Here is a 26,573-nt window from a genome sequence, read left to right on the forward strand (position 1 = left end):
AAGGGAAATTGGTCTTCTTAAGTACAGAAGAATAGCCTTGAGTTGCCAGCTCAGTTGCAAATAATTGCCCAGAGCTTTCCAGCTGCTGTTGGAATGTGTACATCAGCAGTGTTCAGTAATGGTGCTAAGTGGGAGGAGTGCCCACCCATAATCTCTGCCAAGTATCTCTCATGGCTTTTTGCAGTGTCTGTATCCAGAACTGACACAACATGTATGTATTTACATCAGCACTGACTCAGGCTGCCTCTTGAACCACAAAGCACACAAGCATGTTGAAATAAGGGCGGGCAGATGCCAGCTGAGGTTTTGTGAATCTTGCTTTCCTGAGAGCAGCTTCTGAGAGTGACACAAAACTGTGCATGGTAGAAATTTAAGATATGCAGGGGTCTTAAATCATTCCAGTCCTAATGGCACAAGTTAGGATACAGTGAACACAGGTCACTGCCGATTTCCAGAGAGTTCAAGGGAAGAGCATCTCCAACTGCTCTCTCCACCCTTTGGTTATTGGAGAGTTTTAATATCTAGCTGTCATCAGTATTTGCACAAAGCATCTCTGTTACCTTCAGTGTACTCAGGGAAACAGCAGACCTAAAGGGAACAGGTCCTGGAAGCTTGTCTGTTCCTGCCTGCATTTCTTGTGCTAGTAAAATGCACTGTCACTTTGTAAAAGCCTTCCTCATCTTTCAAGGCTGCTCATGTGTTCCTTTCTCATTCTCTCTGCTTTTTAATCATCCTGACCAATTCCTCTAGCCTCTCTGAATCTGTTTGCTAGCAGAGAAAAGACCTTAAAGCAAGTTGAGCAAGAAGTCAGGGATTACAGAGTCTGCCTTGTCTAATCTGGAAGTATTTGAACTGAAGTTTTGAGGGCTTGGGCTCTTCATTCTGCAGGTAGCAAGAACCCATGAAATCTGTTGATAAATGGTGTGTACCCCTTGTTCTCCTCCTTGACTGTGGTTAACCCAGCAGTAAAAACAGCATGAAGTTTCCCATTTCTCCCTGAGCTTAAAAAGGAGAGACTGTGCATCAGCCTGCTGATTAATCACACACACTCATATGATGAGAACTTCTCAGGGGATGGGAAACATTTGCTTTTAACAATCTTAAAATAGTCTTATTTCAAATAATATTTCCTTGATTTTTTTTCCTGATGTCAAGGATGCTTAAGTGCTTGCAGTATCAGTGTTTGTGTGTTACATTTTGGGTTTTGGTTGCCTGATGTCATCCTGGGCTTTTCAGCTGAGAAGATCCTTGTTTACTTTAGTACCCCGTGGAGCAGACCAAGGCAGTAGCAGCAGTAGCAGCAGTAGCAGCAGTAGCAGGAAAGATTGTCTCCTGCTGAATCACAGCTTCACCTGTTGCAGGAGCTGGGAGGTGCTGCATGAAAGCAGTGGGGAAGTTTGGAGGAAGGGAAAGGCAAGAACCTGCTGGGCATCTGGGCAAGAGGCTCCAGTTAAGCACACTTTGTTAAGAGAAGTGACTTATTTTGCTGCATTGCAATCCAATAAACTCTGGGACAACTGGAGAAGTGTCAAGTTAGTGCAACTGCAAAGGAAGTCAATGGACTCACTGCTGTGGATGTACTGAATAATCGGGCCTTGGTTCTCTCAAACTGGGCACCTAATAAAGAACTTTGGAGTTTATCTTGTCTTTGTCATCAAGTACCAATAATACTCCTGGTGTCTTAGGATGCTATAAAAAATGCATGCTTTGTGAGGGAGAACTCATGTGCTGAGCAGTGCAGGGACCCATGAGTGAGCTGGTTGTGTTTCTGGAGCAAGCTGAGAAGGTCATTCTGTAAAATGACAGTGAATGTCAAAAGGAAAAAAAAAGTATTAAACATCCACATTGAATAAGCACCAGCCATTTTAGGCACTGAATAGGAGACTCTGCTCTTATGGGAAACTTTCCATGTGACCATGTAATTAAGAGCTTCATCACAGTAAAGTCTTGGGCAAGCTGGGGGAGGGCAGGCAAATGCAAGTGGCACAACCAGTGACAGTTCTGGGAGGTCTGGGGTTTGGTGCATAACTTCATACATAGCCTTAATATTTTTGTCATGCCAAGGTGTGTAACTGGTCATTTGTCACCAATCTGCAGTGAGATGGGGAGAGCAAAAGCTGAGGCTTTCTGTTGTTCAGGTATGAAGCAGCACACTCAATAACCAGAGAGGTCTCTGTGAACTGGTGTTGCAAGTCAGCACATGTGAACCACACTAATTTGCTGCTGCCTGCAGTGCTTGTGGCAAAGATGACAAACCAGCCTTTGTGCGAGTGAGAAACCAGCGAGGCACAATGCAGAATGGAAATTGGGTGCTGTTGGGAGGGTAGGCGTGCAGGCTCCTCACCTCTCCCTTCCCGTGGCTGCCAGGGGGTTGTGCCTTGTACACGTGTGAGTGTGGGGGGAATGCTCTGAGCCACAGGCTGGCTTTCCAAGCACTCCAGCGGGTTAGACACAGCATGGTTTGTTCTACAAGGAAGCCCGGCACCCTGGAAAGAGCTTACAAATGGGACTTCTGTTTTTCTAATTACCTGGCTCTAGTTTGGGGTGACCAGAGTGGTTTTGTTTCTTTTTGGTTTTGGTTGGAGTTTTTTTGTTTGTTTGTTTGTTTTTAACACTAATATCTAGGAGTTCAGTTTGTACCATGCTAAGAGCTCTTCAGTCAAAGAATGTGAAGCAGCTCTCTGTATGTAATCTTACTGTCCTTTACAATACAAAGCAGAGTCAGAACATAAACAAGCGATCCCGTGTCTGTCAGCACTGTTACTCTGTTTTATTTTAAACCTAATTATACTTGAAAGGTTTAGGGGAAATTGAGAACTTGACTTTTGGCACTTATCAGCACAATCTTAATTAACCATCAGCACCTCTTTTCGTGGATTTCTACAAAGAGCTCATCCTATGATCTCACTTTCCTCATCTCATTTGACAGTTAGTACTCTCAGGTTAATTTCTCTTAACTTTATAACATAGTTTATCATCTGTTTAAAAATAAGAGGTAAAAAACTTCGGAAAGCTGTTTGGCCTCCTTGCATGTCAAAGGACAAACTCATCAAGCTGTCCATTTCTGACTCTCAGCAATAGGCTTCAAGGATATCTATATAAATCTCTCTACTGTGGCAGTGGGGTGATAGGATATTGTGAAATGCACTTGCACTGGTGAATAAGATTATAGGATGAACAGAAGACATTAAAGGATGAAACTACATACAAATTTTACTTGCTAAATGAGGTGTTTGTAAATGAGCCCTTTGTTAAATCTGAACTGAAATTTTTTGTTGTTTTTACTGACAGAGTGGAAGTAGAAGGCATTAAAACAGTCATTGAACAGCTGGCACGTGTCAATAAAAAAAAATAGAATAGAACCAAAAGGTTCTGTTTGTTGTGTTTTTCAAAAATTTCTAGTTTTCAGTGTTACAATGACTTTTACCTTGAACATGACAGGTTTGACAAACTGTCAGAGATATTGAAAGTTGTTGGGGTTTTCTGCTTTATTTTTTCCTTTCGTTTTTTTTGGGAGGGATTTTGTTGTTCTTTGTTTTGTTTTGATACTGCTATCCTGGTTTTAGAAGAAGGGAGAGGAAAGATTGTTAGAGGAGGTCAGTGGTGAGGAGATCTTTTTTGGCAATTGACTTTTATTTGTAGTAAAGATATTTTTAAAGCCACAAAACTGCACTTGAGTCATATAATCCCTGGTGTGTTTGTATAAGCTGCATATGAATTATACTGAAAAAAGAAAATCCTGAAAAGCCCATGGTCAGTAGTATTTGGACACTTGATAAAACACTTAAAAGAGTCTAAAGAAATAATAAAAATGCAATCACATCCTGTGCCTATTAACATTATTGTATGAGTAAAAGCTGGTTCAGTGCCTGCACTGCATGTCCCCAGCACAACATTGATGACATTTTGAGAGAAGTGGGTAAACATTTATACTGTGCTCTGAGAAAAGGTTACCTGAAAGCCTTTTGATGGAACTTGGATTTGCAATTACAGTTTTGTTTCTTTAAACACACAAAAAACCCAAAACTATACCAACCCCAGGTCAGTTGTGTCTGTGAGAGGTTTTCTTCCTTGGGCTTAATGGAGCAAATCATAAGTGATATATATGTATAAGATTGCTTCTAGACTTAAATATATGAATATTTATTTAAGACTATATTCATATTCTTCAACATACTTATAGTAAGATGTTTTGCAAAATGTGACGCTGCTTGTGGTTGTAACTTTAAGAAAAAATCCATTTGTGTTTAATGACACAACTTGCCAGAGTGTACACTTACTGAACTGAAAGGAACACGTATCCTGTGACTGGTTTCCTGTGAACCCCAGAGGGCAGAAGTCTTTTCCACTGTCATTTTGTCTGTTGGTGTAAAATAGAGATTAACTGCTGTCTGCCATTTCCTCTTCTCCCTCCATCTCTTATTTCTTTCTGGGGAGAGGGGGAAATAAATTTTCTGTCTTGTGCAGATGTTAGCACTGCAGGGAGCCTCTCTCTCTCCAGCTTCAGGAAGCATTTCCCAAATGGACTGTATGGTCCTTTGTCTGTTATTTCTTTCTATTTGGTTTTATTTAGGATCATTAGTGTTTTGTGCTGACAAATTTTACTACATGCCAGTACTATGTGTTTGTGGAAGAGTAATCATGTTGTGATTCATTGTGGAGGCACTCATGTTAAAACAGCGCATGAAGGAAAAATTATTCAATTTAAAAAATTCTGAAACACAGCTCTAGTGCATTTTGCTTCAGGGTCCAGAAAAGGTGCTTTTAAGCAAGTTTACTGTAGCACATATTGTACTGCTGTGTGGTCAAAGCATCTGTGTGAAAAAAACACTGTGAGAAAATGACATGTCCATGGTATTGAGAGTTCATTTCTTCGAGAACTGAAATTTTCTACCATCTATTCATTAAGACCCCTTTCATTCCACCTGTGGAGTGGGATGAAACCCAGACTTCAATCTTCTTGTGTCTCAGTACAATGAAAATCTTGCTTGCAAAGCTCCTTCTTGCAAAACAAGAAGGAAGCACCATGTCTATATGATTTTCAAACACTTTTATGGATCAGAAATATTTTAAATGGGATTTTAATTTATCTTTAAATGTTTTTCCTTGCCCTCTCCCCCACCAGTCCAGTAGTCTGCAATACCAATGTACTGTTTCCATTCCCAGACAGAGCTGCAGCCTAGGCTAGTTGGGGAGATCAGGGAATGAAACAGAGTGAAAACCATATTGACCTACTCTGTGTTCAGGAAAAAAGTGGTGTCAGTGGAACACTCAGGAGAGACACTGCTTGTGCTGTTTAGTCTTTGAGGAAAAAGTCATATCTATCTACAAAGTGAGGGATCTTTCTGCCAGTCACAAGTCCTGAAATAACCAGTACTTGCAAGTTCTAGTCCCACTTTATTCTTTTGGTGCTTACTTGCAATCAAATTGCATTTCAGTAATATCTCTCCTGATCTTTAGAGCTCATGGAAAGCTCAAGTAGTAAATGAAAACCTTCATGCTTGTGAATAAAGTGGATAATAAAGGGATTGTGAACCCTCCTGTGAACCTGCTGAAGTCAGGAAATCAGTAGTGAGAAAGAAGGTGCTGGTTCTTGCAAACAAAATAAGGTTTAAGTGGAATGGTATTATAGCCTTTGCAAGGAGCAAAGAAATGAAGATCCACTGACAAAAGCTTACTAGAAATCATGTGCTTGCAATATTTGCAATATTTCCTTTTCTGTGCTGCTTCCCTCCCTTCCTCAGTGGAGGCTGTTTATTTATATGGAAATAAAAGCTGTTTCTCTCTTTGAGGTGGACCAATGTTGTCTGCCAGGGCACAGCTGCAGTCAGCACTCTTTTTGATAGAAACAACTCTAGTGGGGTGCTTCTATTCCAAGGTAAAGGAGAAACAGCAGCAGGGTCCAGGTGGGGCTGGCTTTTTTGTTTGGGTTTTTTTTGTTCCTCCAGTGTGTGTTACAGGGGGTGCTGGGGGCAGAGATGCCCAGAAGGGCTCTGAGCAGAGCAGCAGGCAGCAAATCACAAACAAGCCTGGGAGTTTGAGCAGGCATCTGTCAGAACATGGGTGAGTTGAGAAAGAGAATTTGGGTGGGGTTTTGTTGGTCTTTTGGTTTTGAGGGTTTTTAATAAAGGTTGAGGAAAGGTTCAAGGGTGGAGAGTGAATGCAAAAAATACAGCCAGGACAGGAGAGCATCAACAGAAGGCAGAAACTGTAAAGATAAAGCCAACAATGTAGCCATGAAACGAGAGAAAACCCACAGTCCCGTATATAATAATAAAAGTCCTGTATATAACTAATAACAGTGGGTTGAATCCAAGAAGTCAAATGGAGTTTTTTTTAAAAATACTTGAAGTGCTTTACACTCATTGCCCAGAACGCTGCATGGTTGTGCTATTATAAAATGTAGGCATATGCATTTTGGTATTTCAGAAAGTGCTTTTCCTTAGAATGTAGCAGGCTGGAACGTTTTGTTTAACTTGGTTTATTACTAGAGAGTGGCATATTGTTTCTGCATTGTATCAGTCTAAGCATAAGGCTGGTGAGACAGAGGAAAAGATGCTGAAATACAGAAATGCTGAGTCAAACTGAGGGCAGAACAGCTCAGAACAGCAGGCATGGAGGTGGCTGCAGACAGAAGGAGGTTGCAAGGCCTTGAAGAGGGATTGAACAGGGGAGAGGGAAGCAAGAGGCAGCTTAATGTCTTGTTTAATTTGTGAAAGTGGCAGTTTATTTCTACACATATCTTTGCTTTATCAAGCATGCACATTGTAATTGCAAGTTCATTGACAAATATGCTTGATGAGGAGAGCTAGGAGAGTTGGCAGCAGAAGTCTCAACTGCTGGGAGAAAAGATGAGAATTTTTATTTGGAAGATGCAAATTGAAGGTGGTACTGAGAGGAAAAGTTGCTGTACAAGAGATTTTTCTGGTGTCTGCCTGGAGAGTAAAATTTAAAAATAAAAAGGAAGAAGAAAGAGAAAAGTGCTTTGTTGAAGTGTGAGGGAAGAGATTTGGACAGTGAACAAATATCAAAGTTCAGACCCACAAGTCAGATGAGACTTGCTCAAGCTATTATAGTTTTCCAAGACAAGTTATTGAAGAGGATGACAGGCAGGTGAAGTGCTTTCTGCTGGAGAGGAATGGGAATCGTGCATGAGGAGCAGGGGACAATCTCCTTTCTCCTGCCATCCACAAGACAGCATCCCTCTAGGGAATGGGAGAGAAGCTGGATTTTCTGGGTTTGTGGCTGATAGGGGCAGGAGATCTGATTAAACTGATAGGAGACACACTTAGTGTTTCACAAGCTCAGTTTCATAAATCAGTGGATGAGCTATTTTTGAAAAATCAGACCCCACTGCAGAAGGCAGGATCATCTCTCACATTCATCTGAAGTAGAGAGACTTTGGCTTCCAAGGAAATTTTCTTACCACAGTGATGGTGGAGCTTTGGTGTAAGTCTCTCTTTGTGAGAGGGACAAAGTTGCTCAAAGTTATTAAGGTGAAGAGCAAGTTAATCTTCCCTGAACCAGAGCTGTGGGCCAGGAGCTGTGGCATTTTACATATTACTTGGGATAGGAAAACCTGGCAACCTCTCCGCCTGCTGGTCCATACGTACACATGCCAAAATGTCAACACAGTTCTCCATAGTTGTAGCTGCCTTGGAGTGGGGGATGTACTGGTGTAGGGCTCTCATGTTTGTTCTCAATTGCTTCATAGTCCTTTCTTGGGTTAACACATGGAGGCATTAGGGTTTTTTTGCATTTTGGTGGGGTTTTTTTGGAAAGCTGTGGTCTGCAGCAGAGGGGAAGGAGCAGTGAGTAGTGTCAGGGAATGGGAGACAGCCAGGGGTGGACTTAGCTGTACAAACTCCCATCTGTCCTTCGCCAGTAGGAAAGCAGCATAATGGCAGTAACTTTCCTTTAATCCTCTTCTCTCTGCCTTTATCTCAAGATAAACTGTAAAATTCAAAGTATCGAATAAAGGCATTGCATAAAGGGCAACTATTGCTGTACCCTGGAGCATGATATGCAGCACAATGGGAAACTCTGTAGCAAACCTGGAAATCACAGTGAGGAAATAGGACAAATGTTCAAAAATGCTTTTAATTAACTTGCATTATCAGTAACTGCACTGAGTTGGTTTCTCATTTAAAATTTCAATCTAGAGGTCCTTTTGACTGGAGTATTTCATCATTTTTGCTGCAATTTAGCTTTTGCAATTGGGACACTTCAAAAGTGATGGCCTTTACTATCTGAGAAAAAGCTGCTCCAAGTTCTGGCTTTTAAAGCTTAAAACATATTCTGATATAAATGAGGAAAGCATAGCTTTGCTATGAATCTTACTTTTTTTGTTTGAGGAAGTTGGGATGTTTTTATATTTATTTAGATACTGATGTTTTAAAATTTGCATACAGTTCTTTGAAACTCCACCTTTTATTGCCACAAATGTAATTTTTGATTCAAAATGAAGAATGATAAATACTTTTCCAGGAGTCTGGAGCTCAAGGATTAATGTGGTTGAACTAGTTAAATGTTAAATCTATTCAAAGTAAAGCTGCACAGAGACTGCAAATGTTCTTGCATGCAAGTAAATCCTTTTTATATTGAGTCTGGTTTGCTAAAGATGTAACTGCTCTGCCAGCTTGTTCTGTACAGATAAGTTATATATGTTACAGGCACTCTATCTTAGGGTACTGTATTTGCTGTTCCTATTAATGCTGAGCTGAGATTGCAGTTTAATTCTGCTTTTTTAAAATGGGAATCAGCCTTTTTGAATGGAAAAGAAGTTGCTGTAGCACACAGTATATTTTATACACAGACTTCATATCTCTGGTGTCTAGAAATAAAAGTTTCTCAAGGAAATTATATGGATCGTGATAAAAGTTTAAATATTCTCTCATCTCCTGCAAGTAATATCTCTTCAGCCTTCATCTGATAAGAGTTCTCAATGGGCTTTAGTTGAACTTAGTTACATCTGTGAAATGTAAGTATCAAACATCCCACCACCATCATTTTGTACAAATAAGCACTGTTGAAACTTGTGTTTATCATATGACCGAGAAGTATTAAGTCCTTGATTTAGCAGACTGGCATCTGTTCCCTTATATCTAATTTTAAACAGGAAGATTTTGCAAAAGAGTAGTCAGGATGATGTTTTCATTTCACCTGACTTATACAAACCCGTGGATAAAATACTGTGGAAGAGCCGGTTTGGAATTCTGAGTTCAAGTACTCACAAGTTGGATAGTGAAAAGAATTTATGCTGGGACAAGTTTCAATGCCCTGTGTTCTGAGAATAAAAGGTTCCCTTTTTTGCCCAGCTACATTCTTGGAAGTGACTGGGTTGTTTTGGCTGCAGCTCCTCAGAACACTCAGCCTGAACTCAGGGCATACAACTTCAGCACAAAAGGTCCACAGACACAAAGGTTTCCTAAGCAATCAAGTGCAATGTGTTGGGAAGTTACAGGTACCCCCAAAAGTAAATCGCTGCTTTTTTCCCATCAAGATCTGGGATTTTAAATTTGCATGTCAGAACTCCATTTGATCCATTTCTTCCTTTTCTGCTGGAATCATCACACAGCCTTTTTTTTTTCCTTCCTCTTTATTAAACAAAAGGCAGAGTTGCCACACCTAGGTCATACCTGTGGCCCAACAAGTCTAGTAGCTCGTTTTGACTTAACCAGATTGTGTTGCTTTGGGAAATGTTTTTAATACCACATGAGACAGAGAGTAGACAATGAATCTTCTCTTACCTGCTTTGTAATTAGACTGTAATAAAATCTTACTCGTGACATTTAATAGCCCTTCTAACACCATTGGCAGCAGTGCAGCAAAGCATTGCTTTGCTGTTCTGTGTGTAGCAGATATGGAGGAATGGACCTACATTCCTGGCCCACTGATTTCTCCCAGAACCACAGAGCAGTTTGGGTTGGAAGGGTCCTTTAAATGTCACCTGGTCCGACCCCTGCAGTGAGTGGGGACATATTCAGGTTGGTCAAAATCCTACCCAGTCTGACCATGCAGACTACTAATGTAGAATAAAACTTATTCCTTGTATTTTGGCTTAAATTCTATAATGGGTCTTCTTCCCGAGTTTGAATTCCTTAAGGGTCTGCAATATTCAGAGATGCCCACTTTGACTTCAACAGCAACAAAGCTGCCCAGATGGTTCTGCAGATGTTATCAAGCACCATCTCTTCACACAGATTTTTCTATAGGGGGTGTTAACCTGGGCCTCAGTGTTTCTTCAGGGTTGTTGTGGTCCTGAAATAATTTTCAAAAAAAAAAAGCTGCAGGGTATATGTGCAGCTAGTGAAATTTTTGATGGCAAAGATGGGACTTGAGATGTAAATGTAGTGTTAGTTTTTCAGAGTAGGGACTTGAGGGTAATCTGAAGGCTTAAGGTAAGAGTGTATCTGTGAAATCAGGAGAAGAGAATTCATGTAATTTGAGGCTGTTTCTAATTGCTTCTGCCATGTGATATTGAAAAGAAGAGAATGATTTCTCCCACTCCTGGTTGCAAGATAACTAAACTGTAGACCAGTCATCTATACATGGAAATATCTGTAATTTTCTTTGTTTTCTTGACTAATTCTCAGTATTATGAGAGCTGTAGAATTACTGTGATTGAATCAAACATAAACCCATCCAAAAAGTAAGCAGAGTGTTTCCAAAAATTATCCTGGTTGGGATATAATAAGTTTTAAATCGGTGCTTTTATATATAAAATCTGTGGCCAAAAACTCAGTAAAGCCTTCAAAAACTTCGTTTCCACTTCAAAGAGAAGATTTATTTAGCTTTCAAGTAATCACAAGGCAAACATGGCTGTGGTCTGTAATTTTTCTGGTTGTAGTTAAGAAGTATTTTTGAGGGCTTGAGAGCTGTTGATAAAATGATGAACTACTTGTGCTCCACGAGCATTTCCCTCACTTTGGAAACTGTGAATGCTCTAGACCGTAGTGGTGATAAGTTATGTATTTCATCCATAAATAATACATGTTTATGTTAATATAGTTAATCATTGGTGTGGCATATTTGCAGGAATTATTCTGTCTCCAGCCTAACTACCATTGTTGCTTTCTCTTTGTCATTACTTAAGTTCTCAAGAAGTAGCTGTGCTTCGGGGGCACAGACTGGAAGGTGGTGACAGTCATCTGTCATACTTCTCTCAGCTTTCTTACAGGAAATAAAGGCAATTCCTGTAAGAAGTGGTTTTCTGGTCTTCTAAGTGTGCCATGGGGGAAAGAAGGCTGTTTGTGGCTTTCCCTTTCAGTGTTTCATTGTTTGAGATGCTATTGCCTGGCTGCCGCTCCCCAGGACCTGGGTAACAAGGAGTGTGCGGAGGTCCTGGAGCTCACCTCCTTGCAGAGAGCTGGGACACTGGGGGAGAAGCAACCTCAGCCTAATCGGGTGCGTTTGTTATCCATGGAATTCAGAAAGGCACAACGAGAGAGGGCTGTGTGATACTTCATTTCCATGCTGTGGAAATGTGACTGTGTGACTGTTCTTCCAACACATCTGTGTGTATGGGGTTGAGGACACTTCCTAACCTCCTGCTGGGATGGCTGGGTGGGTGAGACCTCTCCATCTGAGCCCTCTTTGGCTCCTGCACAGGGAATACAGGTGCTTTTAGACTTCCAGGAAGTCACGGCAGCCCCTCCTGCAGTGAAGTAATCTGCCTTCCCTTCCTTTTTTATCTGGTTAGGTTTGCTGCTGCTGGTTTTTTGTTTGGTAGCATTTTCCTTAATGTAACTCTGAGAAGCTTCTGAACTGACACTAATCGTGAACAGCTAAAACAGTGGTTGTAAACTTAATCCTGTCAAATTTTCAGGAAAGACACAGTTGTTCTTTTTAATTAAATCAGACGATATCTCTACCACAACTTTAAAAATGCATAGGAAGATTTTAAATTCTGGGAATATATTGAAATGTAGCAAATTTGTAATAAAATGGATAAACTTCAGCCACGTTTCTTGGAATAAATGTTCTGAGGTAATTGTGTCAAATTAGCCTGGTAGAAAAGATAATATATCACATGGGAAAACGTACACCTTTTAACAGACTTGAATGTGAATGTATTTGTTTGCAAGAGGCTCGTGTTGCCTCCACATTTTTCTTTCTTCCATCCTTCCTTTGTTGTCTTGTGCCTTTAATTAGTTTTGAAATCCCAAGAAGCATCAGTATCTGTGCTGTGTCTCATAGGGTAGAGACACAGTGATGTCTTGGAGCTCTCTGAAGTGCTGCAGAATAAGCTCTAAGAAGAAATGAGAGAGTATAGGCTTCAGCAGAGATTCCTTTCATCAGGATATTCAGTGTTGCAGCCATCACATAAATGGCAAAATCGGGTCAGAACTGCTAGACTTCCCCTTTCTGGAAAAAAATTTTGTATAAAGCTACCACTTAAAACTATTGGAACAGAAGACTTTATAAACAAGTATCATTATGGGTTATAATACAGAAAACAGCATTACAATAACTATGTTGCCTCAGGCAGCTTACTTTAGAATTTTTCTTCACACAGTTTTGTAGTATGTGTGGTGCATAAATTAGATCTGTGTCCTGACACTTCTAATGGTTGGGGAGATTCTAGCGATGTGCTTGCTAGTGCACTCCTCGGTGCTCCAAGGCTTTTGCCTTGGGCTTAGCTCTTTGATTTTCACCCTGTTAAAATGAGGCGAGCGGTTATGGCTTGGCCCAGCGGGTGCTGGGGCGTGTGGCCAGAGCCACAGAAGAGGTTTCTTCTCATCTTTGTCCTCTGCAGAAGGTATGGCAAGCTGGAATGGAGGAGAAAGCCTGTGCTCCTGTGACGTGACCGCCCTGAGCAAAGCCGAGGCTGCCACGTTAAAACAGATGGGTTAACGAACCCCTGCTGCTTCTCCTCTGTTGGTAGCCTTAAATCTCATCACTTGCAAAGCCAGCTGGGCAGAGGAACCAACATCTGTGGTTTTACAGTGTAGGGAGCTTGGATTGGCATATTGGTGCAGAGGGGAAGCTCATGTTGCTATGTGCAAGGTGCAAACTGCTGGTGGAGCTTGGAGTAGCTGGGTGGACTGAGAGATGAAACTCCTTAGTTGTGAAGGAAAACTTGTGAAACACTGACTAGTTTGTGAATGAGAGATGTGGCTCTCTAGTGTGGAGCCAGATGGAGAAAGTGCTCCCCAATCCTTGCCCCAGTTTTCTTGTAAGGCTTTGCTCATCATCCTGGTCTCATCAGTCTGTATTTTTTTGAGATTCCTCAGGACTCTCAAGTCCTGGGATGTAAAATGAAAAGCTTAACTCCAGTAATTGTTGTCCTCTCTGTTGGGTTTGGCCTCTTTTGTCTAGTGGTTCACATTAGGATAGTGGGCAGCAAGATGGGGAGCTCAACTTCCAGTTTTCTTTCCAGTCAGCACTTCTGTGTCAACATCAGCTTCTTCTGTCCTCCTGTGAATCTCTTCAGACCAAGTTTGTGTGGCTCTGATAGAAGGGAAACAATGATTTTCCACCAAACTCAAGTATTTGCTGAAGGTCTCTGCTTTCACTACATCTGTCACTGACAGCTGTAAGAAAGCCAGAGTCATCTTGGCTACTGAAGCAATTTGGCAATTTAGTGTGTGTGTTTCAGCAGTACTAATCAGAGCTAGATTTGACCAAATTGAATTTAAATTTGTTTGCTTCTTCACTGGTCAATGGAGGTATAATAATGTCTTCTGGGAGGCTGATGAGATTTCACTGCACAGGCCAGAAGGGTTTCTCTTAACTGAGTCTGACCTCTAGCAGTTCACTGGTTTTGTTTGTTTTTCAAGCCTTCACTCTAAGCCTGAGAATGCAACCTTGACCTTCTGTGACCTAAGCTGGGGCTGCTTGCATATGAAATGCCACAACTTGGACATGACAATCCTTGTGGATCCTTTCCAACTCAGCATATTCTGTGATTCTGGTGCACTTCAGAGACATTTCCTTTGACAACATGACTCCTAGATTACCCCATTTTTGTAGGGCTTAAGCAATCATGTTTTACAAGTACAAAAAATGTTGTGTACTGCAGGGTTTTTAGTGGATGGATTTGATTTGTTTATTTTGGGGGGAGAACTGCACTGGAGATTGTGTTTATGCTGTTGACATGTAAATTTTAAATTAGTAGTATGTTTATTAATGCTTCCAGCTGTTTTTCTGTTTTATTCTGGAAATTAACACTTCAGCTATTTAATTAAAACATTTGGGATTTTTATAATTTTTTTAAATTTCAGTTTCTCTTTTTAGTTTAAATATCTTCTGTATGACTCTTAAATCCAATTTTTAAAGTACTTTTAAATGGTTGGTTGGTGATCTGAGTTCTAGTGAGTCAATATAATTTTCTTTCTAAATTTGACCACTGAGATGAAGAGCAATTCAAAGTTTTCTGATAAGCATGCATGGAGCTTTGGATTATTGCTTTCTTTCTGTGTATTCTAATGAGTACAGTTTCATCCTTTTGGTTGCTTCCAACGGGGAAATTAACTTAGAAGATATTTGCCATCAGTTCATGCATGCAAGAAAAAAATTGCTTGTAAAAAGTTTTTAAAGGTAATTTCAGCATGATCTTTATTTAGTATTGCATCTATTAAATGAGTGTGGGGAGCAGTAGCTACTTAAGAGAAATGAGGTGTTAAGAGAAAACAAGAAGTGTGGAATAAGGTGGGGTGTGTTGCAGCTTGTGGGTTTTGGAGCAGCAACTGCTGTAAAAATTCTCAGCCCTCTGTCTGGAGTAACTCTGGGCTTTCCTGCAGTTATAACACAGCATAAAAGTATGCTTGTGGATAGCTAACACTCAATACACACCCTCTACCAGAAGTTCACAAGCCGCCACAAGCTACTATATAGCATTTGGGACCAGAACACGGGACTTGGCCCAAGGTTCATGCAATTTGAGCTACACAGATTGTGTCTCCATCTACACAGAAGTTTGTATGAAACACTTACCTTGTAGTCATGTTAGTGCAATCTGCATTTTAGGACAGAGGGCTGCTTTGAAGGAGGCCATTGCCTTCCCTCATAGAAAGCAATGTTTCCTGATTGATCTGGGTAAAGACTGTAGTTGCCTTTGTATATGTGTTTAGTTCCATTCCAAATGGCCATGACATTTGAAGTTTATAAACCTTCATCTATCATCATTTACAATATGCAGATTCAGGATTTAATCATTCACTTGAGCTGCCATTGTTTTCTGGTGACATGTATCCTTGAGACTTTAAAATAACCCAAAAGTGTAAGGGGATAGAATATACATAAATAAAGGTAGTATAGAAAGTAATCTTACCCTCTAAAGAGTTGCAGCTGGGTTAATTATTAAAGATTAGGAGCAGGCCTGACTTTAACAGGCCACAGCTGGAGCCAATAATAAGAAGAGTGTTATAAAAGAGTGGGTTGGTTGGCTGAAGGGAATTGGAGTCTGTTGGCTGCTGTGAGGACAAGGAAGAGTCAGTGCTTGGAGGAGCTGCCTACGAGAAACATCAGGGAGGTATGAAACTCTAGCAATAAAGGAACAACAATATGAAACCTTTGCAATGTAATGACAACACAAAAGTAACTAGATCCTTGGCTTGGTTTAGTTTTCACTGTTTCGTAGTGTTGGTAATGTAAAATGAAACCTTAATTTTTTATTATTTTTAAATTACTTTTCTTAATATAAAGAGATAACACAAATTTAATTCCTTGTTAATGTGTCAAGCTGACATGTATCTTGGTGAAAGCATAGAGAAGTCCCAGCTTTGTTGTGGTAAAGAAGCCAAAAACTAAACAACAATCAACTAAACTAAACAACAATCAACAACAAACAACAATCTGGAGTGAAAAAGCAAGGATGGAAGCGAGAATTAATGTCTTACTTTTTTTTTTCCCCTCCCCAAAATATTCTGATGCCCTATCAAATGATCACTAATGAAAAATAATTTTGCTAGTGTATTTTAAAATTATTTTTCAGTTTTGTAATTGGGCCAAAATATATGCTGCTTGTGTAATACATGATGCTTGTTCATATGATGAATGTACGTTTATATGAACATATCATAGGAGCCAAAAATAAAAGTACTGTTAACAACTGCCTCGTATGTAATGGCCATAAAGTAAAATGCAAGAAGCTCCACTTCAACATGAGGATGAACTTCTTTACACTGAGGGTGGCACTGGAACAGGCTGCCCAGCAAGGTCTGGAGACATTCCCATGTCACTTGCTCTTGGTGACCCTGCCTTGGTAAGGTGGGTGAGCTAGATCATCTCCAGAGGCCCCTTCCAACTCTGACTGTTCTGTGATTCCCTATCCAGTTCAGAAGCACTGATACTCCCCTCCCACATGGCGCTTTCTTCACGGCACTGAAGGCTGTAAACTCTCCTGTGAGGGGGGCTTGGTGAAGGCTGTTACAGCGCAGGGTGAAAAACTGCCAGCCTCAGCTGTAAGCTGAGTCTAGATTGTTTGTCTGCCTATTTTAATAACAAAAATCTGGGGAGTGCTAGGGAACTTGCTGAAGTTAATGGGAAGACCCTAATCAGTGGGATTGAACCAGTCATTGACAGTGCAATTCTTTGGCAGAAAGGCCCTTCTGTGGCATTCTTTCAAAGTACTTCTCTAAAAGCAGAGTGCCATTGGCTGCATGGAACCATTTTCAGTCCCTTTCATGTGCTGGTTTCTCTTTATCATGAACTAGTTAGCAGCTCTTTGTGTTTGCTGGTGGCATGGCTACATGTGCAGTGCTAGTGCTGGCTGCTGAACAGCAGACTCTGAATGAAGCCTTTGGGTGTGCACCCAGAGCTCAGCTGCAGATGGGAAGTGCCTTTCCTGTGGAATTTAGATTAAAATTGCCACATGTAACATATCATTCTGCAGTCAAAAAAATGTAGATTAGGCTGTAATTCATGAAAGAGATATTGAAATTTTAAATATAGGATCTTGATGGATTACATCTTTCTTCCCCAAGCTCAGTGTTGTCTGTTATCTGTTGTCTGTAATAAAGCAACTTCATGAAATTATACATGAGTGAAGAAAGTAGACCTTAGATGTGAGCCTAGGGTTGAAATATTTCTGCATATTATTTCCTATAAGTTCTCTGTTCACGTAAGTGTGTAACTGTGGGGTTTTTTTAACATGCAGATGTATCTGTAGATATCAATCATACTTAATCTAAATAGGCTTTTCAAATATACCTATCATACAATGTGGTTTTGTGTTTAATTAAACATATGTCTAATCCTACATTGTTAATCTGTCAAACCACCCTTGGAATCTATAGCCATCTGACCAAGTAAAAGAGGGCTGGATAAAATCTCATACAAGATTTTGAGGAAGTGCATGTCTAAGATAAATGTTTGCTCCTAATTTTAAATAGTATTCTAGTACCATTTAGTTATTTAGCATTTAAAGTGTTTCCTCCCATTTTGATGGTGAATTGCTGTATCTGTATAATTTTTCTTGGATCATTTCCTGTCCACAAAAGACTTTATCTTAATACTGAGCCTTTCTAGTAAACACTCAATAGATAGGAAGTTATAGCTTCATAATAGACCACATCTCTGTGGAAATCTGTAAATATCCTTTTACCTCCCTTTTTTTTTTTTGAGATTTATTCATTAGTCATTCTTGCTATGTTGTTTGATTTATGTGAGAGCTTGGCAAGGCAGTGCTTGTCAAATAGGAACCTTTTCACTTTGTTCATGCACCAACTAAAGCTGTATACAGAGAAGATGTATCAGTTTGAATGTTAAGGTATTTTATGTAGCCTCAAAAACAAAGTTAATAACCTGATAGGCATCTTTGATGGCCAAAGGAAGAGCTTTGCACAAGCACAAAAGTTGCATAATACCCTAGGAATATTTTTTTCCCCCATTAGCACTTTGGAAAGGGTTGGTATCAGGAGAGGGATAAGCTGATGACCATAGATTGAATATCACTAGTAGGCAACCTGAAACAGTAATTTTTGTGCTGAGCTGCTGGCCCTGCCCATAAGCTGATCAGAATTTTTACCTGGTTTACAGCTTGTTCTCTGCACACTGAAGAATATCGGTGTTAACTGGTTAGGTCCCTGGCTCACCAGTTTTCATGCCTGAGGTTGTTTCCACAGCAGGACTCCTGTCCTACTCCACATCACAAGTTCCAGGAACCTCAGCACTGCAGTAGGTACATCTGGGACTGGGATGCCATGCCTGGCCAGCCTGGCTGCCTGCTGACCCTGCCATGCCTGGTCCTGGTCCAGCAGGAGAATGCAGCACCACGAAGCAGCTGCAGGGCTTGTGCTTCCTCCAGCCACAGCTTCTCTGTGGCTGTGCCCCATTGTACATCCCAGGGAGGAATTCTGTCAAAAGCATCTGCTCCACTGAACATCTCTTTTTTTGCTTATGGATCAAGACAAATAGAAATTAGCTCAGTCGAGATCAGCTTCTTCTGTACCTTTTAGTATAATTTCTCATATTTATTGGTTCAAAATTTGAGATTTATTTCCAAGAAATTCCTCTGTGTGCGCATACATAATACATAAAGATTTCATCATCTGCTTTCCTGTAGTGGCTGACTTAATTATAATGGATCCTAGGAGAGATGCACAAAATATCTTGCCTGAAGTTGTTTAAATTAAGACTCTAAGGCCTGAGAACCAGACAAGTCTTGATTTTTAATTCCGGCAACTGCACTGCTGATGTTCGTGCTTTTAATTCCTTTTCTGGTTAATTTGACAGAGTGATGGTGAGGTGATTTTCAATAAGAAACCTCCAAATCATGTCAGTTTTGAAAAATATCTATTTCCTTTCCCCCATGACTTCTAATCTCACTTAAGAGCCCATGAATAAGTTACATCACCTAAGGGAACCTAAGTGGCATCAGAGGTGGCTGATGTAACTTTTCTGAAGCCCAAAGCATCACTCTTGAGGCAGCCACCTGAGTCCCCTCATTTTGGCTCAGTGAGTGTGACTCTTGCTTCTGCATCTCTCCTTTCTCATGTGAGCCAAAGAGCAAAAGGATGTGCTGCCTTCATCCTGGCTGAATTGAGGTTGTGAATTCAGTGGGTCTGAGGCCTGGGAAGTGCTACTTCCCCTTCACATACTGAATTAATCTGATTTTTTAAATTATTATTTTTAAAATCCGTTATCTAGGAAAACTGACAAAAACATCATCTCAGGTCAGGCTTTACTGTGCTGCTATAATGCAAACCAAAAGGGGAGATTTCTTCTGTGTGCCATAAAAATTAGCTTTACTGGCTTCTTTGCAGAGCTCTCTCAAATATGTCTACTTTCATCTTCTTAGCCTTCCTGTTTTTCTCTCGTGCTTGCACCCTGTACAAAATACCTGTATTTCTGCATGTCTGCTATAGATTGTTGGATGTTTTTGGAAAAAGTGAGTATCCCTTTCACAAAGCCTTTTGGACAGCTGGTATAAGGAAGGAAATGGCCTGATTTGTGTATTTGAATTACTGACGGCCTCCAAATACTTCGGATTGCCAAGTCAGGAAGGTCTTTTCAATGAAAGCAATACTGCAGAGACCTAATTCTTTCAATTAGATAAACTATGCAGAATCACAGCTCTGTACCTCTTTCTGACAGATCTAATGTTATTGATGAATTATGAGCAGTGGTGGGTTGATCCTGGCTGGATGCCAGGTACCCACCAAGCCCACTCTATCGCTCCTCAGCTGGACAGGGGACAAAGAATATAATGAAACATCCATGGTGCAAGATAAGGCCAGGGTGAGATCACTTGTGATAGGTACTACCACAACCAAAACAGTTAGGGAAAGTTAGTTTAATGTTACCAATCAAATGAGAGTAGTGTAATGAGCAATAAAACTGAATCATAAAATACCTTTCCCCCACTCTTCCTTCTTTCCAGGCTTAACTTTACTCCCAGTTTTCTCTACTTCCTTGCCCCAGCAGTGCAAGGGGGATGGAGAATGGGGGCTGCAGTCAGTTCATCACACCCTGTTTCTGTTTTTGCCACTCCTTTCTCCTTAGAGGGAGGACTTTCCTTCACACTGTCCACCTGCTCCAGTGTGGGGTCCCTCCCAGAGGAGACAGTCCTTTCTCCATGAGCTTGTCCAAAGCACGTCCTTCCTGCGGGTTGCAGTTCTTCACAAATTGCTCCACTGTGGGTCCCTTCCAATAGGGTGCAGCCCCTCAGGAACAGGCTGCTCCAGCATGGGTCTCCTACAGGTCACAAGTCCTGCCAGTGAACCTTCCACAGTGTCACAGCCTCCCTTGGGTCTCCACCTGCCCTGGTGTGGGGCCCTTCAGGAGCCTCAGGTGGATCTCTGCTACACCATGGACCTCCATGGGCTGCAGGGGGAGAGCCTGGATTGCTGTGGTCTGCACCAGGGGCTGCAGGGATTAAAGTTCTCTGGAAGGCTGAGTGTTGTGCTGTTTATGTTTATTAAGAATTAGCTTTTTTTTTCATGTTTTGTGCCTTCCATAATCCAGAAGAAGTACAGCTGGTCAGGTTTTTTTCCCCCCAGATAGTGTTCTGTTTTTATTCCTTTATGAATTAGCAGCCAAAGAAGATCCTGCAAGTCTCCTGTTTCCCTAGCCTCATTTGGAGCTAGCAAAAAGGAAGCAAATATAAAGCCAGTGTTCTTTGCTCTGATAATGGCACATTCTAATACATTCTTTCCTTAAAACATGCAATCATGGTGCTTTTTCCATTTACTCATCAGCTATTAAGTACAATAAAACTTTAATAGAGACTCAGAGATTAGTATGTGATAATCAGAGTAAGTTTAAAAAAAATGAATCAGCAACAAACAAAAGCATCCAAATAAGATTCCTTGTGTATTTTCCAACATGAAAATAAATGACTGCAGCTTGTATTACATGAGTCTCTTAATAATTAACCAACTTCTGGTGAATCTGTAGTTGATTAGTATCCTGTGGTAATTCCTAGGCAAATGGTGGACACAGATGTTACAGGTCTTGTCTCTACCTGAAAATAAGAATATGTAATCGTGTAATTTAGTAGAACTGGTAGTGAACATGATTTTTCATGGGCCTATATTAACTGATAAGCTGCAGCTACCATCAGTATGTTTGGTCCTGTGAAGTCCAACTGGTGTGTTGAAATAGTAATATTCTGGGTACTAGTGCCTTGTGCTTAATGCTCCTTCCTGTGTGGTGGCACTTGCTGTAAGTGTCCTGTGCTCCAGTGGGAGGCTGGTCTCTGAGGCGTCACTGTGTCACCCCTTCCCAGCACTAACCAGTCTCCTTCCCCTGCAGTGTTGCTTGTGCAGAATTGCCCCTTGGCTGCCCATTGGCGGAACTGTAGCACTATTTCAGATGCAGGCATGTGACTTTCCAGTTGCAGATCACTTACTTCCTGCAGAAAGCCCTGAAGCAGACCTGTGTTGTAATGTCCTCTGTGCAAACCACGCGTGGGTGTTCTGCTGCCATCGCTGGTGCTCGCTGCTGTGCAAAGCGTGCACGGGTGTGCCATCACTGCTGCCATCTCTGGTGCTTGCTGCACTGGAGAGAGTGAGAAGATGTCAGACAGAGCTCCTTTCTGCAGAGCTGCCATCATCCCTGCATCCTGCCACACTGGCTGGGGAGCAGGTCACGGCAGCTGCACGTCCTGCCAGGCATGGACGTGGGTAGAGGTGTGGAGGAAGCGCTAGAATGAAAGCTCTGATCTCATGGCATATGGTCAATATCTGAATTAATTATATAGCTGTCTTCTCCTGGAGTGACTGCAAAGCTAGAGATGGTGGAAATGAGAGCGGCTTCCTATTTCCTACTAGAAAATAATTTAATTGCTAAAGAGAATGAGGCGACTCTTTACAGACAGGGCTGTCTGTAGACAGATATGCAGGCAGAACTGCAGATCTGATTTTTCCTACCACCTACTGATTTTTCAACTGTAAAAGGAAACTGGTGAATAAATAATAAAGATTACCTGTTTCTGTGGAACAGTTCTCACTAGTAAGTGTGAAGGGAGGTAGCTGCCATGACCTCCTGTGTAGGAGCTTATAACTGATGGTGCAACAACTAGCTATCTCGAGAATCATGTGGCCTTGAGGAAAAAGGAGTAATTGCTTCATATCTCTGGCTTTCCTTCTTCACAGCTGTGCTTTTCACAGTGATGTTCAAGAATCTCCTGCTCAGGTGTGAAGGGAGAGGATTGTTTGGTGTGAAGTACCCTGCATCACTGTCCCATCCTTGAGATCTGCATGGCAAGGCTTGCCAGCTTGAGCATTGGTAGGGACATGTACAGTGTGTGATTAATCTGAGAGCTAATTAGGTTCTTACTCTGACTGTACTAATGTGTGTCTCATGGGATGTTCAGATGGGCGTTCAAGATTTCATTCTTCTCCAAGTCTCCCTGTCCAGGCTTTCTAAGAAATAAGGATGTGTATGATTTTAATCTCTTAACTGTTTCTGGGGTGCCCAAAGGTGGTGTTGTTATAAAGTGACTTGTGATTTTTTTGGACTGTTTGAGGAAACTGCCTGGAAAAATACAACCTCATTCAAATGCCAAGTTGTATGCCTAGGATAACTAATCACTTTTTTAAAATAGTAATTGTCATTTAAGAAGCCTACTTATTTTAGTCTTTTAGAACTGTTTTGTATAATTTTCAACTCCGTATTTGCATAGACCTTGGAGTGCTTTGTAGACTGAGTATACTTTCCTAGCTTGGAGTAGAGTCCTACTTTTAATGTGGGATTTTATTAGGAGATACTAATCATTTTTCCATTTGAGGTTTTGAAGAATCATCAGACCAGCAATTTTAAATTGTGCAAGTGCTGTTCCCCCAGGATATATAGAGTGAATAGTTTTGGGGTTGTTGTATTTTTAATTCTGCACACTGAAACCTTGAGCTTTTATTATCTCATGTACAGATGAGGAAAAGGACATGTGTGAAATCCTTAATTATTTGCCCTTTTCTAGTCTTGGTTTTGGGAGCTGCACCAGTAGATTCTTTGGATGCTCAATGTATGATTTTTCTTTTTGGGACACTTTTCTTTTAGGAACAATAAGATGCTTAGGTGCGGGGGTATTTTGGTGTCAATACAAATCTCCTGTGAAACAGCTCTACAGTAAAGCTTTTGAAACTGGAAGGTTTTTTTCTTTTATGAGATATCTGGCCCAACTTACTGAATTACAGGTAAGAGAGCACTCTTTTGCTGAAGTTGCCAGTGTCCTTGGTGAGCCCTGGGCTATTCTCCCTCTTTCTCCACTATGAACGCCCTGCTGGGGAATTTGGCAGTAGGCATCTCAGATACCATAGAGCCTCTGTGAGGGGACTGGGTTTTGTTCCTCACTGCTCCCTTTTTCTCCTGAAGAAATGCTGGTCAGTTTGTCAAGGTCCTTACGTTGCCCGGAAGGAAACTTATTTTTTTCTTTCTCAGAAAGTTCATTGATACTTGCAATTCCTGTCTCTGGCACCTAAATTTCCCACCCTAAAATGGGTGGGGGATTGTCTAATGAGTTGCCATCCACACTGGTTGCAGAAGCCTATTCAAGTATGACCTGACTTTGCTTTGCCAGCTCTGCTGACCTTGGTGAAGCCAGAGGATGTTCTTTTTGGGTGCATTGAGAAGCATGGAGGCTGACCACAGAGACAAATGCATCACTGACCTTGCTGCTACATTGCTGTTACCAATTTACCTTCCTCTGCCAAGCTCACATGACAAATCACAGCTACAGACAGCTGAAAGGAGATAAGCTTAAAGGGAAAGAGAAATCAGACTGATACAGATGTTTCACAATCTGAGAGTTTTGTGGTCACCCATGTAAATCAGGTTACAATTAAAGAAAGCTTGTGTTTTACGTGAAGACATATATCTAATGGCTGCTTGCAGTTGTTTGGGTGGGTGATTCTAATGCAGATTGCATTCAGAAATATATCAGTGCAAAGTATTTTAAATCCTTCATGCTCAGTTGCTTGTGCACACCAGAGTTTCTCTTATTTTATTTAAATAAGAAGCATGTTCTAGTTATTTTGCCATGTTCCTCTTAATGGAAATAAAAACACAAAGTTGAAGGAACAGGTGATTAATCAAAATGTTGTTGGCCACCTTGTTAAAGTTGTAAAGCTACAACTACAAAGTCGGGGTGATCCTTAAGGATTTAAACTTATATTGAATAGAATTTAGAAGCCAGTTTCCTAAATACCATTTTTGGCATTCTTCTCTAAATCTTTTAAGTCACTATGATCATCTTCACAATTTGTCACAGCTGAGAAAACTACTAACCATCTTTCCATGTGAAAGGAGATGATAGAGAAGAGTGCATAAGTTAAAGGGAAGCAACAAAATTGTTAGACTGCTTTTTACTACCCCGATGTGAAGTTCTCCCTGGTTATTGCCCAGAAGCCCAGAGAACAGAACAGAAAGTGAAAGCAGGGTCTGCCTCCATAACAACATAGGCTTCCTCTAAAACCCCTGTGCAGTCACCTGCCTCTGCAGAGAAGTAAGGTGAGAAGCCACTGCTAGCGCTGTGTTTGCACAGGGGACTTGCAGCTGACACAGCCTGCATCAGCATCCACCCCTCCAGAGGGATGTAGTCCAGAGGGATATGTCAGATGCTTCCTCCTCAGAAACCACTTACTCTTCTGAAGAAGTGAGTAGTGGCTTCATAGTAGTAGGAGGTACTTAGCTGGAAGGAAATGGTGGCATGAAGCAGATGATGCTTTATCTTCAGACAATTGCTCATCACAGCTCTTACACAAGCCTGTGGGGCTCTGTCTCCCCATGCTGCCTGACCAGAGTCTGGGTGAGGTTCTGCCTTATGACTGTTCAGGGCATGTGCACACAGATACCCTAAGGCACAGCTGTTGGAGACTTGGCTATGAGGTGTGCAGCAGTAGAGGGGCTCTGTAGAACGTCCTTCCCATCTTCCAAAGTAGAGTGTTTCCAGAACTTGAACCCCTGTACATTTTTGATCTTTTGGTTTTCACAACTGCTGTGAGTGGTGCCACCCTGCCCTGCTCCCCACCAGGAGGGCATTGTGCAGATTGGAGAGTAGATGCTACCAGTGCTAAGCTGCTTGTGTCAGGGAGGAGTGTTGTTGGGGGATTTTTTTGTGGGGATAACTTCTTCCCCATACCCACTGCACACCTTCTTCACTGTCGTGAAAATTTCTTCCAGTAACTGAGCAGCATCACCTGGGATTGAGGTGCATTGAAATTACATTTCTTTCACCTTCTGTAAAGGACTTCCATTTCTTTCACCTTCTGTAAAGGACTTCCTTCCACCACTATTGGGCAGAAGGAAGTAGGTGTTTACCCCTCACTACTTTCTCCACAGTTTAAGATTTTTTTCTGAGGTTCCTTCTGCTATCAACCTGCCTCCCACAGTTTGGGGTTTTGTAGCTAGGCAAAGATGATGCTTTGCATACTTTTTCTAAGCACCCTCCAAAATGAGTCTCTGCCCTCTGAAGGGAACTCTCAGGTGGAAATGAGAGGCTGAGGCTGGGCTGCCTGTCTGCAGTCCCTGCTGAACGCTCTGGGACTTGCGCCAGGGCTGTGTGCGTGGGGCCACAGGTTCTGCTTTCACCTCATACATCAGCCATGCTCTGAGCAGGGGTGCTGATGGGCAAGGGGGTATTCCCCAGCTGGGTGTAGACATGCTAGGGGTGCTCTTTGGCTTCAGAGCTGGAGAACAGCTCCCTGGCAGAGAGGGAATGAAGGGGGTCATCTGGAGAAGCACCTGGGTTTACTTTTCCAATATATTCAGGGGTTTGCTTATGTTCAGGGTTTTGGGCTCATTCTCTTTCAGGTGTTTGCTTTGCCTTGGGATTCAGGCCACTATGGAAGTGTAAAGTTTAAATGAAAGGTTCCAGTTCCTATCTGAGGTTTTTCAAACCAAAAGGTTAAATGGTTTATTTGTCCCTTTTATCTTTCCAAAGTCCTGCAATATATTTTCACTAAGGTGTCATACTTTATGATAGGGAGAATACATGTGATTTTGGGAATGCAACATTTGTGGTGGGTTCTGCTGCTCCCTGAAAAGGAATTTATATTTTACTGACAGTAGGAAGCAGTTGTTCATGCTTTCTGGCTTTTTCTTCCTGTCAGAAAGGGCATGCTCCTACAGAAATGAGTGAGAATTTTCCCATTGAAAATTAGAAGGATGAGAAGAGCAATGCATAGCTGCCACACTAGGAGTCCTTAGTGATGTTGATCCTTTTGATGTAAAGCATCTCACCTTGCCCTTGTGAAGATCCTACTCCATAAAATCCCTGTCAATGAGAATGGTGAGTTCTGGACGCAGAATGATTACATAAAGCACATTTCTTCTCTGTGGCTAAGCCTTTCAAATTGTTGGCCCAGAGAGATGATCATCAGAAATTCTGTAGGACAGAGGGTATAAAAGAGGAAAAGGCCACACATAGCTGATGACTGTTTGCATCGTGTAGACACTTAATGGCATGAAGTAGGCTTCACAGAAGCAAAAAACATCAGGAGCATTGAAGGTTTGGCTGAAAGTGGGCATGGCACTCTGACATTCCAGAGATTTAGTACCTGTGACTTAACATCCTCAGCTCACCTGAGTCTAAAGTATAGAATTACAGCTTTCTAATACAACATGGAAGATCAGCTTTCAGGATTTAAAAAAAATATAAAATTTATCTTTTTTTTTTCCCCTTGCTAGTA

At 41.3% G+C, this 26,573-nt stretch overlaps 1 protein-coding gene across 4 annotated transcripts in view; it reads left to right on the top strand.

Moving 5' to 3' along the window:
- The window catches only part of FYN (FYN proto-oncogene, Src family tyrosine kinase), a 137,663-nt gene that overhangs the window by 16,763 nt on the left and 94,327 nt on the right, over window positions 1-26,573 (top strand). The window lies entirely within an intron of this gene.

Source organism: Molothrus aeneus, chromosome 3 (assembly GCF_037042795.1).
Source record: "Molothrus aeneus isolate 106 chromosome 3, BPBGC_Maene_1.0, whole genome shotgun sequence".
NCBI lineage: Eukaryota > Metazoa > Chordata > Aves > Passeriformes > Icteridae > Molothrus > Molothrus aeneus.